Here is a 20,202-nt window from a genome sequence, read left to right as displayed (position 1 = left end):
ACCTCTCCACATTGGTTCCACCCATCTCAACCATTTGTTCAATGGTTGCGTGATACTCGCTCTCGGGTAATGCCCGTACCGCCGTAAACATAAGACTCTGAAAATAACGTGACTGGCGCGCCCCGTTACGTATTCTCAAGTTCAAATTACATCGCAAGTGCCAAGCACAGAATGAGTGATGAGCGGTGGGAAAAACGTTCTTCACGCCTTTTAGAATTCCAGCATGTCTATCCGAAATAAAGGTGTAACGTTTTATCGGATCCACCACTAATTTCAAATTTTGCAGAAACCAATCCCAATTATGATCATTCTCAATGTCCACAACTGCGTAAGCAATGGGGAAAAGACCTAACAAAAAAAAAAAGAAATACAAAATTAGTTCTGTTGATGCATGAAGCAAAAGTGCATAAGCATTTCCTGAAATGTCAACACATACTTGGGAATGAGGAATGACTTCAATAAATGACGCAGCATCTCACTGTATGCCGCGTCATTATAGATCATGTTCGTAACATTTTGTTAAGTGTTAGCAGGAACATTAGAATGTTAACGTAAGATGTAAAAATGAAAACATACCGTCGTTTCCGTCCTTGGTAACCGCAACTAAAATGCAGCCATTAAAACGAGTTTTGGCGAATGTTCCATCAATATAGATCACAGGGCGACAGTGTTGAAACCCAAGGATAGATGCGTGAAGGGCAATAAAAACTCGGACAAATCTGTTGGTAGTGGGTTCGATTTGCAAATCAATTATGCTATTAGGATTAGTAGTCGCCAAAGCATCTACGTACCACTTCAACTTTGCATAGGAATCACCCTCCTGCCCAAATACTTTGTCCATGGCTACCTTCTTACCACCGTAAGAAAAATAATAGCTCAACTCAACACCGTAATCGTCTTGAAACTTTTCTTTAACTTCAGCCGTACTCCAATTTGGGTGTTTTCTGATGTCTTCATCCATTAGGCTGCCAACAAGTTTACTAGACAACTTGGGATCCGCAGGTTTGAGAACAACATCGAGACAATCGTGTTTCGGTTCGTACTCTTTCAACGGAAACACGGATTTACATCCCAATGGTGCAACCCCGTGGACTCTCCAATTACATCCGGGTTTGGAACAAACAGCAGTCACACGACCTGGTTCATTCTTGATATATTTGTAGTTGTTCTTGGTTGCAATGGTATATCGGTCAAGAGCGTGTCGAAAAGCTTTGACACCACCGAGAAATATTTGCCCAATATCCGTAAATACGTCGCCCCATGAGTCACATACTAACTTCTTGTCATTATTTTGAGATGTAGAAAGTGACCTTTCAGTTTCCATACTGCAAATTTGAATAAAATGTTATGAAAGTATCATCAAATGTCTTAACAGGTTGACAAATGTTACAATCAAATTGAAAATGTTGTAGCATTTGGGTGAATGTTCACACATTCCTTCCACTGTCCCAAAAACTGGAATAATGTTTTACCTTGGTAAAAAATGTTTGCGTTTCTGTGAAATTGCAAATTAACTGGGAAAATGGTGACATTTAACAAAATTTATTAACACATAATACCGAACTGTTAACATTTAACACAATGTTGTACAAATGTACACAATGTTAACACAAACTGTAAAGTTTTGTTACAAAAACAGGAAAGGTTTAGAGAAAATAACCAATAAACTGTACGGACACATCAAGAAATGAACGTACAAACAAGAAATATGTGATAAAATCATATGGTCCACACTGCAATGTCTGATCATTTCATAAAATGATGATCACAGTGATCATTATATAGCATTGCAACAAATATGTTAACACATTATAAAGTTAGGTTAACATTTAACAAAATGTTTTCAAAATCTGAACAATGAAAATACAAAAACAGAAGTTGAGAGAAAAAACCCTAAACTGTACGGACAAATCATAAACATTGGGCACAAACCAGAAAGTAATCATCACAAAAGAAGGATAAACAAATAATAAAAAGTTACCTGGTTTTATAGAAGAAGAAGATGATGACTGAAGTTTCTACAGAGAAGAAGATGATGACTGAAGCTGATGACTGAACCACGAAAACGTGAAAAAGGTTATCTCTCTCAGGACGGTTTTTTCAGCCAGAAGAAGATGATGAATGAATAAAGGTGGAATAGATTAGAGATGATGAATGAAGGTGGAACTTTTCACGTCTGGGCTTCGGCTTCTATAGTAAACAGAGAAGAAGATGATGAATGAAGGAGCAAAGTAGGGTCTACAGAGAAGAAGATGATGAATGAAGGAGCAAAGTAGGGTCTACAGAGAAGAAGATGATGAATGAAGGTGGAATAGATTGAAGAGATGGCCGGTGAGGTTGGAGAGAGAAGAGAGAAAAGAGGGTTTGGTGTTGGGCGGTGAGGTAGAGAGAGAAAGAAACCCAGATTATTGAGAAAGAGAGATATTTTAGAGAGAGAAAATTTTGGTTTGTAAAAGGAGGGAGTAGTTGGATATATATAGGAGGGCAAAAGAGGGAATAGAAGAAACCATTAGGTCTTAGAGATACAAGTTGGGGAGAGATGGAGCATAGGGATGTGTATTTGGGTTTGATATGAGTTATTATTTGATTATTGGGTTTTGGGTGAGATAATAATCTTTGTTGGGTTTTTTTTTGTATTTGGGCCCAAAATTTGGGCCTTTCATCAAAATTTTCATTTATTAATAGAGACTCTCAAGAGAGACAGTCTAAAATTAGAGTGTGTCATAGAGACTCTTTAAGTGTACTCTAAAATTTTAACCAATAGAAATCCTTGATTTTTTTAGTACTTTCGAATTTAAGAGTGACATGTGTGTTAATGGTGGTATTTTAAAGATCTCCTACAAATAAAATTTAGAATGTATATATATATTGACACTTAGGAAAGAGAATCTTCATTGACACTTGACAACGAAGACTTCCAGAGTTTTTGTTAGAATGTCTATAAATTTTTATCTATTGGAGATGCTCTTAATTTTGGTATAAATTGAGCTTAAAACATTTGTTTATTTATCAATTGTTTTCTTATTGGTTGCCTTCTCATCCAAACGGGAAAGCAGGTCAGTTAGTCTCTATCAGCATTTTTAGATATCGATAACCAGGGAATCGAAATGCGAAATTTAATTTATCACGTGGTAAGATGAAAGTCATGCTACTATGAAATTTCAAAGGTTTAGTAACAAACTAACAATTCCATGTATATCTAATATGTCTAATGAAGTATGCAAACAAGAATAAATGATTTGTTTATTTGTTGCACCTCACATGTTTAGCGCTCCTTCACGTCTGATGTCTCTTACAAATATTCTTCAACTACATGGAATTCTCTTTCAACAAAAAAAAAAAAAAAAAAAAAAAAAACTACATGGAATTCTGATTTGTTTGTTAGCATTTTTACATTTTATCGCGGGAGAAAAAATACATCATTTGTGTCTCATCTCTTATCATTTATATTATTTTTTTCTCCCAATTCTTTTCATCAATTTACGTCTACTTTATTTTATACTTATAACGCTCCTTCACGTCTAATGTCTCTTACAAATATTCCACATTTTATGGCATATGTATCTTATTTCTCCCCTTTAACATTCTTTTTAGTTTTTCAGGACCGAGTCTACTCGAATAGATGGTAAATTTTTTGTTTTTGTCAAGCTATGATAATTGTGGACTATGAGTTTGAATATAGACTATTATCGTGTTGGAGGCATAGGGTTATACCTAGTATATATATATATATATATATATATATATTTATAGATAAAAAATATAGCAAAGATAGAGTGGGACTAGAATGCAGGGGGTTATTTATGTGCAGTGACGTGCTACATTGCCCGAGCTACTTGTATGTCAGTACAAACTACTACTACTGTTGGGACGTCGGGAGGCAGGCACTGTGGTGCATCGCAAGCTAGCTAGGTTAGCCAATAAGAAGGTTTTAACATCCATGGATACTTACAGACTCTGTAAGATATACTAGTCGGGATTTGGGTTTCGCGGCCCAAATTTCCACCCCTAGGTAGGGGTTCTTAACATACATTATCGAATTACAATTATATTGGTTTTACTTGTTTCTTAGCATACTATCTGTAAATATAGATATAAACAAGGCGGGATAGGAGAAGGTGTGATTTCTGTCTGTTTCGTTATTATCATTTGAGGAAAGTGAAAGTATATGTTAGCCGAGTGTTGAAGCACGAAAAAAGACTACAAAATCATCAGAAATTGGGAAACTTTACATATTAGAAATTACAGGCTCCAAGAGTTTAGCAAAAAAGCCCAAAGATAAATTCTCAAAGCACTTAATCAGCAATCCCCAATTGAAAATAGTGGACTTGATCGACATAATTACTCTAACCGAAGAATTAACTACATAATGAAAAAGACAATTATTTCTCTATACCTACACACACCACCGAATGACAAGGGTTGTTATCCGCTGAAAAAATCCTTTCATAGTATCGGACTTCCTATGTTGGGAAGAGATTAAAGAAAACTAAAATTTCCAAACAGTCTTCTTTGTTTTAAACAATCCCACATTGGTTTTGAAACGAAGTGTGGTGCTCTTCTTAAGAAGTTAAATATCTTTGCCTAGTGACGTCTTTTAAAACCGTGAGGTCCAGAAGTGTCGTGCGGGACATTATCACTATAACATCTTCCTGGAACATCTTAATATTTATTAGTGTAAAAAAGACACTGAAAAAAACTATGTATCATTTGCTCTAGGTAACCAATTCTAACCGTTACAAAAATAATAAAAGAAACAAGGAGGTGTTCTATTCCATAGTCTCTCCAGTAGCTCAGAAAAAAATTGTTCAAATATTGATTTCCAAATAAAACCTAAGAGAATTCAGACTAAGTTCCATAGAAACACTGATTCAACATTTCAAGAAGTCAAAAACATATAAATAAAAGGGTTCCACTTGTAAGTCATAAAATAACTACCTAACTCATTTCTTGGATCTTCTAACGTCAAGTCGTCTTCTTCCCGTTCCAACCTCTATTAATTCTTTTCCAAATCATAAGCGGGGTAACCACTCCGACAACCCGGAAGATTGAAACCTTCAACTCTGCTGTTCTCTGCCGTGTTTGCTTAGAAGGTTCAAAAGCACAAACATCTCCCAACTCCAAATTGTTCTTCATGACAAAATCACCCACCCTAAACCCTCAATAACTAAACAAGTCTTGTCTTTGTAGAGTTTGTAATTGACACCCCATGTCTTGTCATCCATGCTAAGGTTTATTTTTGCCTTTTTGTTGGGAAGGTACTCCCTCGCGAAGCAGCCGAAGCTTTTAGGAATTGTCTGCATAATGAGGTTATCATCAGAAATCGACGTTTCATTAACATATCTCTAATCATATATCTTACTTGTTAAACCATGGTGTCTTCCCAAAGAGGGGAGATTTGCTGTTTGGACTCCCTTTCGTATAATTGACTTGCTGTTTGGACTCCCTTTTTCCAGAGTTACGCTTTGGACTCCCTTTTGACGGAATCACCTAAGAATATTCTTTTTCTAAAGTTATACTTACAAAAATTCTCATTCTACCCTTACATAATTAATATTGCACTTTAGAACCCCATGTCCCTCTCTTGTTCATTCTCTCTCTAAAATTACCATTTCACTTACTAAGACATTAACGGTGCTCATAAGCAAATTTAAAGCAACTGGTCCATGACATTAACAGAGCTCTCTTAATTTTTTTTTGATGAGATAACAGAGCTCTCTTAATTAAACCCTAGAAAACTAAACTCTATACATCATATAGAATGTAAAAAGTATGCATATCTGAGCTAAATTTGGCATAAATTGAACCCTATAAAAATCTTTTTTTCCTCCCTCTTGTATAGATCGTGATCAAATTCTTAATTCCTCTTCTGTAGATCGTGATCAAGTAAAGAAAAAAATGGATAAGAAATTAGGGTAAGGGAAGTTGAATACCATCAAGGGAGAGTGAATTAACAGGTGGATTGATGAGCAGCAATAAAAGCCACGCCACCAGTTCCAACCTCCATTGTTGTTCTTCCCCTTGCTACCCATTTCTCAGATTCTCTCTCTCCCTCTAAGAATCAGAACAATTTGAACTTTCATTGGACCTTCTTTAAGAATTTTAGCAAAAATAGAACAATTTGGTGAAGAGAAGCAACAACATCAGTTCTATCACTTGGAGATCCTTTAGCAATGGTAGCAATTTGTTTCCAAATTAAACAAAGATTTGGTACATTAGCAGCAATTGGGGGTAACCCTAGATATTGATCATCATGACTATTAGTAGGAGTTGCAATCCACCCCTTCTCAGATAAGTCAACACCAACAAATCCCATATCCTTATTTCACAAAGAAATAGTGGTTTTAGAGATATGAAATTAAAGGTTTTTAGAGAGAGAAAGTTAGAGATGTGTCTTGTGTTCTTGTGTGATTCAGAGGAGAAGATATTAGGTCAGCAACAAGCACCAGGATTTAGTCCATATTGTGGAGGAAATGGTGAATCAATCGATGTTTTTTTGTTGAGAATGAACCAATCGATGTTGAAACTCAATGGAGACTCTGTAATTTAACACTTTGTTTCAAAACTAAAAGAAAATTGTACTAAGGTGTTCAAGACTTAGTTGTATACCCACGAAAGATCTTCAGCAAAAACAACAGATTTAAAGGTTCATCGTTGTCAATAAAATAAATTTCTAATTTGGGTTTAGCTTAATTTCTTAATTGACTGAGCAACTTGATGGAGAAGATGGTTAAAGATAGAAGAAGAAAATGAGTTAAATAAACTAGGGGTCAAAAATTCAATATTGATTATTATATAGGGGTAAATTGGGAATCATGTAAATTATTATCTTAGAGACGGAATATTCCCGACTGATTCCGTCAAAAGGGAGTCCAAAATGCAACTCTGGAAAAAGGAAGTCCAAACAGCAAGTCAATTATAAGAAAGGGAGTCCAAAGAGCAAATCTCCCCCCAAAGGGACACTAAGTAGTTCGACTCCAGGGACTGAGACCAAGGCAATCCTTTCCCTAATTACTCTAATAATAGAGGTGAATTTGAGCAGAGTTTGGTCAACTTAGCTTGGGCACGGCAGTGCCACCAGGCCCAAGCCTAAGCCGAACCTGAGTCTCGAGTAACTAACGTAGTTATGCGGTTGTTTGACTACACAAGTGAAAAAGCAAGCATCTGCAGAATAGTCAAGTTGTACATCGTCTGGTGAAAGTATTTCGAAGAATGAAGTAGAAATTGAGAAGCTCACCAAACAGAATCTGCGAGATACATGTGTATGCTGCTGCTAACTCTTTTTTTGAGACTTCTTTTTCTGGGACTGCTTTTTTTTGCCTTCACTTACAAGTTACATCTCCTCTGCTCGATACAGAACGTTTAGGATATTTAGGCTTTGGTTCCACATAGACTTCTTCATCTGAAACATTTTCATTGAAAGAATCAATCAGAAACTTCAAATATATTTGTATACAGTAAATAAGAAAGCATAATATTTGACCTTCTTCGCTCATTTGTGCTTCCACTATTGCATGGATAGAAGATATTGATTTTGTTTTCGCAGCTCGACTTGCAAGTAGTTGTGGTCCTTCCACAGATAGCTCTATGTGTTGCTCCTTCTGTCGGTTTCCAGGATGAATAACTCTTTCAGAAGGTCCGGCACCTCTTTCTTTTCTTTTATGTTTCGACGTATAGTTGTTTAGGGCCTTTTGGCCACTGGAGTTCCTCGTAAGGTGACTACTTTCAATCTCACAGCCGCTTTCGTCAAACATTAATATTTCGAAACGAGACTCCAGTTTGTACTCGAAAGATAAGATGTTATTCTCTTTCAGCTTATGATCCTCCACAAATTCACGCCACCCGTTTCTTAGAGAGAGATTGTCATCAGTTCTTGCCAACTCAAAGTTCTAGGGTATTGCCACTTGGCCCTATTAGCTCCACATATTCTGAGAGTGTATTTTTCATTTTCTCTACAAACTTCTATGGAAATTCCTGCTTATACGCAATGTCAACATAACAAACTTAAGCGGCAAGATTATATGATGTACGACTGACTAATTGAATTGGATCTTATATTGAAGAAACTTACAAGTTGGAGATGGGGATTCTTGGGTAGAATTACTACGAAATGCAACGACTTGAACTTATTGCAGTATATGAGCTGATCTGCTAAATCTGATTGACGGCAAAGTTGGGAAGCTGAAGTTGGTGATGTTTCATCCTTGCTTTCTACAGTTCAATTCTAGTGGATCTCCTCCCTTGGACTGTCCAATTACGTACCTCAAACTGTTCATGTTCGCTAGATTCTTCAGATGTGCTATAATCAATATACGCATCATCAATCTCTTCAGATGTGCTATCATCACTATATGCATCATCGATCTCTTCAGATGTGCTACCATCAATATATGCATCATCGATCTCTTCAGATGTGCTATCCTCGATATATGCATCATCAAACTCTTCAGATGTGCTATCATCAATATATCTATCATCAATTTCTTCAGATGTATATTCAAAACCTCTTCCTCGAGATTCATGCGCACTAATTTCCCTTCGAGCTGCAGCTTCAGCACCTATACCTCTAGAATCTAGATGAACCTGGTCTCAAATGTGAATTTGGGTATGTAATTCAACCTGTAAAACAAAGTCATGTCAAAAAGGCTATTTTCTCTAAAAGCTCGAACATGTAGGAAGAATCTCCAGCGAAGACTTACAGTTATCCATTGATCTGATTAATTATGTAAGAATAATTTCCAGCGAAGACTTAGTTTAAAATAAATAGGAACTCAACCAGACTGTAGGAGAAGAGATATAACTCATAAATTTCAAACAAAAAAGCAAACGTAATTAATCAGATCAATGGATAACTAAAAATTAGTACTTGCATAGATAATCGATCAATAAACTTCCAAAACACACCAAAACTAATTAAACTTACAGTTCAAGGTATCTATATACCTTAAGAATATTTTTAGATACTAAAACATAACCAACACAACGACCTCCAAAAAGCTCTCGTTTTAACAACTATAAATTTCATGGCCGATAGAAACTAATCCTAATAAAGCAACAAGTTCTAAAGTAAAAGAAACTAAACTAACTTTTAATCGTCACATGGTTTGCCCTTAAGACTTAAGAGAACTTGATTATCATCACAGAGGGAGTTGCTTGTATAATACTTATGCAGATGAATGTAGTGTGGCGCCATTCCACTAATAGTCACCCACTGCTAGCACTTGGTTTCTTTTTATTTCTCCTTTTCACGCTAACAATGGAAATTCAACAATCGACCTTACATGGCGGCCAGTTTTTCTCTCAAAACTCAAACTTATTGAGTAACTGAATTATCATATTACGTGAATATGGAGGTGGACTCACTATCCCTAATAAATCGAACACATAATATATATCAAGCATATTATTAACATACCACGTCATGAAAATATGGCATACCTTCAGCAGCTACCTTTGCTGGTACGGCCTTGCAGGTTGCTTTATTATGACCAGACTTAGAACACTTAGTACAGTTCCGTTGCTTAGCCAAACCAACTTGCTCATCCCTGCCTCTCATCGTCTCTATCTCGGGCCTTCCTACTGCCATAATGAATTGTGATGTCATTAGTACGAAAAAAGTCCAAATAAATAGTGACCACATATAAACAAAAAGGTATAGAATGAAAAATGTAATGAGATACTGAATGTATATCTCTCTAACCACTATCAATGGTTGGTCTTTCGAAATTATCATTACAATTTAAATTTCAAACGAAAGCCGCAAATAAGATTTCAGCATGCAGACGATGGAGGTAGAAGAATGATACGATCCCTTTGTCCTAGGTGATGATGGTTTTGTATATTGGGAAATTCGTCACCACCCAAAATTGATCCATTGGATCTCCATGTAATCCCACAAATAGGGATGACGTTAATATTTTGACAACCCAAAATTGAATCCAAATTTATCATGAAATCTTGAAGTTGAAACTTGAAACATGTTTTTTTTAAGCAAGATACCCATAAATAAATGTTTTATTGAATTCACAAATTATTTTGTTCCTATGATTCCCAATACTGAAACGTAGAAAGACCAAATCCATCCAAAATTGAAATCTCATATCCAATTTCCAACTCTTTATTTCTTAATCTGCAGTTTCCCCTTCCTCCGAATAGAAAAACTAAAAAAAAAAAATCTTGACGATCCTAAACTATTGCCCACAAGAAAAACATGAGAAAATGGTAAATAGTCCCTCATTTCAATAAGAAAATGTTTCACTTCAATCGTTTTTACCCAAACACTCCTTCTCTCGTTTCCACTACGCAATCTCTTCCGAAACACAATCATAAATTATTTAGACAATTTAATGTACAAAAGAATAAAATAAGATCTGAATATGAAATCAATAATTTTACCAATCTCTTCCGAAACACAAACAATCATAAATTATTTAGACAAATTAATGTACAAAAGAATAAAATAAGATCTGGATATGAAATCAATAATTTTACCAATTCTGCTTGATATCAAAGAGATATACAAAGAAACTAGAAAACAACGCGTGAAGCTTCCCCACCCAATTTCTACTAAGTGATAACTCTGATAGTCAGAACGAACAACTTACTACCTCGCTTGATTTTCAAAAGATCTTCCCCTTTCTGCTACTATTTGAAAGGAAACAAGGTTTTCATGAACGATTGGATTCTCTAACAATAGTGTGATATGCATATATATAATACAACATCAAAGTTACAGGCGGACATTTTGTAGCTAGGTTGGACCCATGTTGACCAGAAGAATATTCCGGAAGGTTATGTTAGGCAGGTGGTCCAAGGCCCAAAGTCACCGAGGCGGTCGCTTTGGGCCCAACATAATAAAGGGCCTCATGTTTTGAATTTTCTACGTAAGGCTCCAATTTTTTACTCTGCTTGGGGTCTCCCAAATATTTAGGCTGGCCTTGATGTTAGGTATCCATAACTTACACAATAAGACAGGTTATCTATTAGGGACTCCTTACTCAAATGAAAAGTAGAACTAGGGCCGTATCTTTCAGTTCTAACGTTCAGAAGAAAGAGTATATGAATGTAACTCTCTTGAACGGGTCCTAGGTCCACAATGTCGAAAGCCTAACATGGAACTAATAAGAATCCCATTATATTTCTATTTTCTTTACTAATTATGACTAATTATTCTCGCTTTTGAGATAGGAACACGTTATTTGTTCGCATGTTTATCTCTAAATGCTTACTTCCTCAGAAATAGGAACTAGAAGCCATTAAGACATGATAAATTGTTTCCTATAAATGGCTCAAAGACTCACATTAATTTTTAGTTTTGGTTGAGCATGTTTTTGCTAATAAACTTGAGCTTTTAGATATTACGTGACCTATAAATAACTTTTTCTACATTTAATGATGTAAAAATTGAAAAAGATTATGTTGATGAGTTTACACGGAATTGGTAATTACATTTTTACTATTTAGAGTCAAAGACCACAAGAATTATAGCACCCGATCAGACGTATAGGAAATCGTGAAGCCCCATAAACAACCTCATTCAGAGGAAGTCGAGACTTGAGGAGATGAAGACACGTTGCCCAGGTCGTAAAACGATTGACCAAATTCACCAACCAATACAAAAGTAACAGCTTGATGTACTAATGGAACACACACAACGAAGATAAAGGGAATTCACCAACCAATACAAATTCAAGAGCCTAACAAAGCTAAGTTAGGAGACAATTGATCTTATGAGGTAACTGATGTAGGACAGAAATGGGAAGTTGGGATTAAGGAAGAATATAACTTGATTATATTATAGATAGACACTAGCATCACACTAGTACAACTAGGAATCACTCCTAGAGCCCTTAGGCATCACGCCTTTGGGGTATTTGCATCACACAAACACATAAAGCTGAAATAGATGCTGGAATACTCTCTCTCCCTCAAACAGCAGAATACAACCCTTATATATAGCCTAAAACTGACCCTTAATATCCCATACTTCTAGACTTTTAACCTTCTAAACTCCTAGGACATAAAAGACATTAAAGAGACACTGCCCGCATTATTCAAGGTTCTAAGTGGGCCATTCATGCAAGACACGCCAAATCAGAATTTGGGTCTGGCAATCCTTCTTTTGACGTCTCACATATGCCTTAAACAGTTGCTTCCATTCATCTCTATCAATTCTCCCGGGCTTGAGAAAACTCGACCCCGATGAGTTAAATGCATAAAATTTCTCATCAAAGTCCTGGTCAAGTACTTTGGACTCATCATCTCTATCAATTCTCCCGGGTTTGAGAAAGCTCGACTCTGGCGAGTTAAATGCATAAAGGTCTTCGTCAAGTACTTTGAACTCATCATATCTAATCCTTGTATAGTCAGTAAGTGGGTGCCCCTTCCAATTAATCCAATATCCTTGATGGGAATCCACCTCGATAGAAACACTTTGATGATCAACAATGTCTTTAGTTTCTTCGTTTTCCATTGTTAGAGATGTGGTAACGAGTCCAACAACAGATACATGGGAACTATTTTCTTCCTCCTCTAGGTCATTATACTCATAGATTCCATAATCAAATAAAGTTTCATTTTCTAGAGCTTTCTCTTCATTATTTCCGGCTTGCTCATCTCCTTTTGCAGTTTCAGGATGTTTAGCAAAATGGTGTGTTCGAGTTTCCATCTTAGCTAGTCTGGTTTGCACGTCTCTGAGTCGTTCTGTAATTTCAAAAATGATATCGTCTCGTTCATTCTCAGTTAATCTTCTCCTAAGTCCGGATCTAGTTGCCATCATGTAACCTCGCTCCGATACCAAACTGATGTAGGCCAGAAATGGGAAGCTGGGATTAAGGAAGAATATAACTTGATTATATTATAGATAGACACTAGCATCACACTAGTACAACTAGGAATCACTCCTAGAGCCCTTAGGCATCACGCCTTTGGGGTATTTGCATCACACAAACACATAAAGCTGAAATAGATGCTGGAATACTCTCTCTCCCTCAAACAGCAGAATACAACCCTTATATATAGCCTAAAACTGACCCTTAATATCCCATACTTCTAGACTTTTAACCTTCTAAACTCCTAGGACATAAAAGACATTAAAGAGACACTGCCCGCATTATTCAAGGTTCTAAGTGGGCCATTCATGCAAGACACGCCAAATCAGAATTTGGGTCTGGCAATCCTTCTTTTGACGTCTCACATATGCCTTAAACAGTTGCTTCCATTCATCTCTATCAGTAACTTTCTTACATCGCAGGTTTGCCCTTAAATTTAATTAGTTTCTCTCTTTCTTATGTTTCTCTCACTCAGTTTCTCTATTTTCTCCCAATCTCAATGAACCTCCATCAATGAAGGTTCAATTGTTTGACCACCACCTCTGTGAATTTTGCATCACCACCACTCTAACGCATTAGTTGACGTGTTGTTGTCTAATCAATTTACTTTAAGGACCCTAAACCTCCCTAGTTGTCTCAGGTGCCTCTTATTAGTTGTTTAAATCAATTTCTTACTGATAGCAAAATAGAAATAAAACACAAAACGATTGGGACAAACAAATGAATCTATCTAAATCAAATCACTGAAAATTAGTAATAGCTGCACTTTTCTGATTTACATCCGTTAGTAGTACATTACTAATATGTTTTTTAGATCACTGTTATAAACTTAACAAGTTACAAACGTAAAAACTCTATGTACTATAACGATATATAACAGAATTAAACAACCCAAATTTAATCTTGTGATGAAATATTATTTTTCAATACGTAAAAACAATATATTGGTTTACAAGCTTTAGATGTCTATCTAAGGAAAGGTGATCTCTTCTGTAACAGGTCGTTGTGCATGTGGATTATGTCAATGAGTCTTGATAATGCTCAAAGAAACCATGTCATGAACTAGTATAGCATATGATCGGTCATTGCGGTTTGAGTGCGAAGTGTTCAAGCTGAAATTATACAAAATCAATTTGGGTTGGCAGAAAAGCTAACCGGTTTAGTTCGGTCCAATTTATGCTCACCCCTAACACTGAATACAAAGATAGTCTTTTCTTAATTAACAAAGATAATCTAACATATAACTAACTGAAATAAAATCTGTTTGTTCCAGAGACCAAATATAGTATTTTGATAGGTATTAAGTGTAAATAAAACTGGATTAAAAAGATTTTTATAGTGGACGCATACCTGTCGCTGGTGTTAGATGGAGTTTTGCGATGCTTGGGCCTTAGTTCTTGGAGACGGATACTCATTGTCTCTGTTTGCAGTCAATCTACGCTATCCAATGCGGCTATTCGGATTGGATAGCATCAATTACAATCCAACCGAGCTATTAGACCATGTATAATCATATATAAGATCATAGGTGATGGATAAAAACACATCACAACTGCCCGATCACATCTGAACGTAGAAAAAGTATGAGACACTGAGGACTCCTCGAGGAGATGCACATACCCAAATTGCGAAGTGCACCACAAAAGCAACTAGGCCCAATTTCTTTGTAATTCGAAAACACCTATAAAGCGAAACACCGTTGCTATTAGATCAAACACTTTAGGAAAATCAGTATTCGCTCACTCATATAATATATAAATGAGAGATCAAATTTAAAATATTGAATTGAAAATCAGTATCCAATTCTCTTCAGAGATCTCACCTATACCCTTTATTAGTGGTCTCCATGAAAACCACCAAGTCGTGTGCTTTTTTAATATCAAATGACATCTTCTATATGGTTCCAAGAAAAACTAACTTTGTATAAGGTTATTGAGTTTGTATGAACAAATGAGAAGAATGTTTTCTATCAAGTTAGAGGTTTTACAGTGTTAAGAAACCAAAATAGAGTCCTAATGTTTGAGTTTTACCTGATTGAAGAATGTTCTCCATCTGTTTCTGCCGGTTGTTCTTCCATCATTATGCTCACTCCCATCTCATCTACTGGGTCTTCCCTCACTACCATCTTCTTTTGGCCCCTTAATCCAATAGGTCATTTGACCCTCTTTTTTAAGCTTTCATTTATTCACCACGAATACATTTCATTTTTTCCCTTAAATTTAATTGTTGTCTCTTTGCTTCTCTTTCTGTCACAGAGATTGATGATGCATATATTGATGATAGCACATCTGAAGAGATCGATGATGCATACATTGATGATAGCAAATCTGAAGAGATCGATGATGCATATATTGATGATAGCACATCTGAAGAGATCAATGATGCATATATTGATGATAGCACATCTGAAGAATCAAGTGAACATGAACATGAGGGACTTAATTGGACAGTCCAAGGGAGGAGTCCAATAGAATTAAACTGAATAAAGCAAAGATAAAACAATCGCCAACTTCAGCCTCCCAACTTAGCGATTAATCAGACGTTGCAGATCATACTGGAATAAGTTCAAGTCGGTGCATTTTGTAATAGTTCTGCCCAAGAATCCCCATCTCTAACTTGTAAGTTTCTTCTCTATAAGATCTAGTTCAATTAGTCATACATCATATAATCTTGCCGCTTGAGTTTGTATGTTGACATTGCGTATATGCATGAATTTCCAAAGAAGTTTGTAGAGAAAATGAAAAATAAACTCTGAGAGACTGTGGAGCTAAAAGGGTCAAGTGACAATATCTGGAACGTTGAGTTGGCAAGAACTGCCGATAGTCTCTTTCTGAGAAACGGGTGGTGTGAATTTGTGGAGGGTCATAAGCTGAAAGAGAATAGCATCTTATCTTTCGAGTACAAAATGGAGTCTCGTTTCGAAATATTAATCTTTGATGAAAGCCATTGTGAGATTGAAAGTAGTCACTTTAGGAGGAAATCCAGTGGCCCCTAACAACCATATGTCGAAACGTAAAAGAAATGAAAGAGATGATGGGTCTTCTTATGTTCTCCCAAACAATTTCTCTATTTTCTCCCAATCTCAATGAACCTCCATCAATGGAGGTTCAATTGTTTGACCACCACCACTTTAAATTTTGCATCACCTTCATCTTCACCACCCACTCTAAAGCATTACTTGAAGTGTCGTTGTCCAATTAATCTACTTTGAGGATCATAAACCTCCCCAGTTGTCTCCTTTGCCTCCTATTAGATGTTCAAATTAATTTCTTACTAACAGCAAAATAGAAGTAAAACATGAAACGATTGGGACAACATACATGAATCAATCTATATCAAATCACTGAATATTAATAATAACCGCACTTTTCTGATTTACATCTGTTAGTAGTACATTTCTAATATGTTTTTTAGATCACTATTATAAACTTAACATGTTACGAACGTAAAAACTCTACGTACTATAACGATATATATAACAGAATTAAACATCCCAAATTTAATCTTGTGATGAAAATAAGCTTCCATTACGTAAAAACAATATATTGGTTTACAAGCTTTAGAATGTTGGTCCAACAAAGGATGATCTCTTCTGTAATAGGCCTTTATGCTTGTGGATTATGTCAATGGGTCTTGAAAATGCTCAAAAAAAACCATGTCATGAACTAGTATAGCAAATGATTGGCGGTTTGAGTGCGAAGTGTTCAAGCTGAAGTGATACCAAATCAGTTTAGTTCAATTAGGGTAGGAAGAAAAGCTAACCAGTTTAGTTTGGTCCAACTTATGCTCACCCTTGACACTGACTACTAAGATAATTTTTTCTTAATTAACAAAGATAATCCAACATAATTTTAACTGAATAAAATTCGATCCTTTCCGGGAGCAAATATAGTATTCTGAAATATATAAAGTGTATAATCATACTCCGGATGGATCTCTAAAACTGGATAAAAAGGTTTTTATAGTGGACTAATACCTGTTGCTGGTGTTAGATGGAGTCTTGTGATGCTTCGGCCGTGGTTCTTGGAGGCGAAAACTCATTGTCTCTGTTTGCAGTCAATCTACAATATCAAATCAACCTTGAAACGTTCATCTCCACAGACGCAGCTATGTTGGATTGGATTGGATAGCATCAAATCCGATCCAACTGAGCTATTAAGCCACATATAATCATCATATAAGATCATAGCTGATGCGCATAAAAACACATCACAACAGCCTGATCATATCCAATGTAGAAAAAGTATTAGACTTTGAGGAGTCCTCGACGAGACGCACATACCCGAATTGCGAAATGCGCCAAAATAACAACTAAGCCCCATTTGACTGTAACTCACAGCACCTGCGAAGCGAAACACCATTGCTATTAGCTCAAACACTTAAGGAGTAGATATTCACTCACTTATAATTCATAAATGAACCACTAAATTCAATATTTTGAACTGAAAATCAGTATCCAATTCTTTTCGGAGATCTCACCTATACCCTTTATTAGGTGATCTCCATGAGACCCACCAAGCTGTGTGTTTTTTTGAATATCAAATGACATCTTCTATATGGTTCCAAAGAAAACCTAACTTTGTAATAAGGTTATTGATGAACAAATGAGAAGAAAGATTTATATCAAGTTAGGGGTTTTAACAGTGTTTTAAGGAACCAAAATAAAGCCCTAATGTTTGAGTCTACCGGATTAATACTCATTGTCCTCTATCTATCTTTGCCGGTTGCTCTTCCATCACCATCATGCATGCTCAATCCCTGAACGGCTGAACCCTAAACCCGAACTACTGGGTCTGTTTTCAAACCTTCTCCGGCACCGTGTCTTCCCTCACTACATCTTCCTGATTAAGGGTTTACCATCTTCCGTCACTACTACTTATTAGGGGGGCATATGATGAAGTGATATGGCGCCCCATTCCCAGAGAAGGGACCAAATGGAGGGAAGAATTTCTCCTAGAATTAACCTTCTCTTTTGAAATTGTTTTTTTTTTTTTAGTTCCAATATATTTTATGATTATTTTTCAAATAGCCCCCAACTTTGTGACCGGCTTTTTACCTAACCCCTTGCTTTATAGAAAATATCTAGATGTCTCCCTTTTTCAGATTCCGTTATAACACCGTAACTAGTCATCACCTATCTTTCATCCAAATCACCGCCTCTCTCTACCACTTCATCATCTTCACCGGCAGGTCGCCGGCCGACGACCATCAAACAAAAAAAAATTTTAACTCTCCTCTCTGTCTAAAAAAAAAAAATTATTTTCTAAACACTCTCTCTAGATATGTTTCATCAGATTTAGAGAGAGCTTTAAAACAAATTTTTTTTTAAAAAAAAAAAAAAACAAATTTTTAGAGAGAAGAGTTTAAAATATATATATATTTTTTAATGTTTGAAGGTCGGCGGCCGTAAAATTGGCCGGCAGGCGACATTCGTCGGTGAAGATGATGAGGTGGCGAGGAGATGAGGTGGCAGAGAGAGGCAATGAGTTGGATGAGAGAGAGGTGGTGACTAGTTAATAGTGTTATAACGGAATCTGAAAAAGGGGATCCTCTGGGTATTTTCGATAAAGTAGGGGGCTAGGCAGGACGCCGGTCACAAAGTTAGGGCTTATTTGGAAAATAACCTCATATTTTACATGATTTTGAGATTTTTTGACTCATTTAAGTAAACACATGAGACTTCCAAAAACAAACTTTTACACAAGTTAAATCAGATTTCAACAGAAGCTAAATGAGATTTCAACAAAATAAAAAACATAAGCTAACGACATTATAATAACAAAATGAAAAGATCTTAAAAACCTTAAACTTTATTATATTTAAATATATGCAGGAAATTCATGGAAGATCAATAACAATGATGATGAATTTGATGATGACTTGTCAAGAATGAAAGAGTGATCTTCTTCCCATACTCTAACTTAGTCTCATTCTTTAATCTACTCTAAAAGATGGAAATTGGATGGGAGATTTGCTGTTTGGACCCCTTTTCGTATAATTGACTTGCTGTTTGGACTTCTTTTTTTCAGTGTTGCACTTTGGACCCCCTTTTGACGGAATCTCTCGGGAATATTCCGTCTCTAAAGTTATACTTTAGAAAATTCCTACTTTACCTTTATATAATAAATATTGTAATTTGGACTCTTAATTTATTCAACTCCATAGGATTATTCAAGGTCTCTCTCTACTCTCTCTCTCTCTCTCTCTAAAATCCATTTCATCTGTGCTATTACACAAACACAATTTCTTTCTCTGTCTCTAACTCATCTGTGCCATTGCAAAATTAATCTTCCCGGAAGATATATCTCTATCAATTATAGATGACAAAAGAAAATGATTAAAGAAATTCAAACATTTTGATTCATTACTAATAAGAAATTATAACCACATAACTAAGAAAGTATGTAAAATCTAAAGGAACTCACTCCATGATTAAATGTAGCAACACAAAGATGAGTAGCATGACCTAAAAGACAACCTCAACAGTGAAACCAATTAAGGTGAGGCACCACCAACAAGAGGATCATTAGATGTGTAATAGCAAAGATGTAATAGCACAGATGTGTAATCAACATCTTCACTATCTTTTCCTATCCAATGCTTTCAACTACTCATCTTCACTATACTTATTCTTGTTTGTGAATTAGTGATGATCAGTCAAGTCACCATCTCCTACATGACCATCCCAAGGCCACAGCCCAACTTTCTCTCTCTAACAGAAGTGAAGCAAATACGTATCTCTCTTTCTCTTTCTTCTTCACTTCTCTTTTTATCCTTTTTGGTTTTTTTTCTTTAATTTCATCACTTCTCTTATAATTAAATGATTTATAATTCTGCACATCATCATCTTCTTCTACAAATCGGTTAAAGCTTTCTTCTTCTGTCCAATGAGATATAAATGTTGATAATATCTATCTTCTTCAGCCTTTTCAGTTCTGGAAGAACTATTTCTACTACTACTACTACCCATTTCTCCAACATAAACACTACTGCTAGGGCTTAATTGGGCATCAATTTCATGCTCAACAGCTGAATTTTCAACCCAACAGTTGCCCAAACTAGAAGAATAAATCTCTCTATCATCTTCAATATTCTATTCTTTGGCCTATGAAGTTTTGATTAGATGGGGGAAAGAATTTGGGATATATTGATTTCAGCAAAAAAAAAACTCCAATCATCTAGAGGAAGAAGATGAATCTTGGTTGTTGTTAAAACCCACCGGTCAGCTCGCGGGTACTACTAGGGTTTAGTTAACTCGTGGGCAAAATAGTATTTTCAACTCCCACGTATTTTTAAACTATTACATTTAACCTTTTTTTGGGAAAAAGGGAGTTCAACGTGCAACTCTGAAAAAAAAAAAAAAAAGTCCAAA

General features: G+C 35.9%; 1 long non-coding RNA gene across 7 annotated transcripts; it reads right to left on the bottom strand.

Moving 5' to 3' along the window:
• Positions 1 to 7,319: 7,319 nt before the first annotated feature.
• On the bottom strand, positions 7,320 to 17,810 carry LOC147564825 (uncharacterized). 7 transcript variants are annotated; one of them, XR_015228235.1, is made up of 8 exons: positions 17,310 to 17,810; positions 16,807 to 17,172; positions 14,861 to 16,076; positions 14,181 to 14,396; positions 9,439 to 9,579; positions 8,072 to 8,619; positions 7,484 to 7,974; positions 7,320 to 7,402 (listed from the first exon to the last, which is right to left on the bottom strand). It is a non-coding gene; the product is annotated as an uncharacterized LOC147564825 (long non-coding RNA). The 7 variants fall into 7 exon arrangements; XR_015228233.1 differs by having other exon boundaries at positions 14,181 to 14,511; positions 17,517 to 17,804; XR_015228234.1 differs by having other exon boundaries at positions 9,439 to 9,576; positions 14,181 to 14,511; positions 17,517 to 17,804.
• Positions 17,811 to 20,202: the final 2,392 nt, after the last annotated feature.

The sequence above is a fragment of the Eschscholzia californica genome, unplaced genomic scaffold (assembly GCF_041429995.1).
Source record: "Eschscholzia californica isolate CP2 unplaced genomic scaffold, dmEscCali1.0.p SCAF_1, whole genome shotgun sequence".
Classification (NCBI taxonomy): Eukaryota; Viridiplantae; Streptophyta; class Magnoliopsida; order Ranunculales; family Papaveraceae; genus Eschscholzia; species Eschscholzia californica.
Note: the sequence above shows the minus strand (reverse complement) of the source record. Positions and strands in the feature narration are given on the sequence as shown.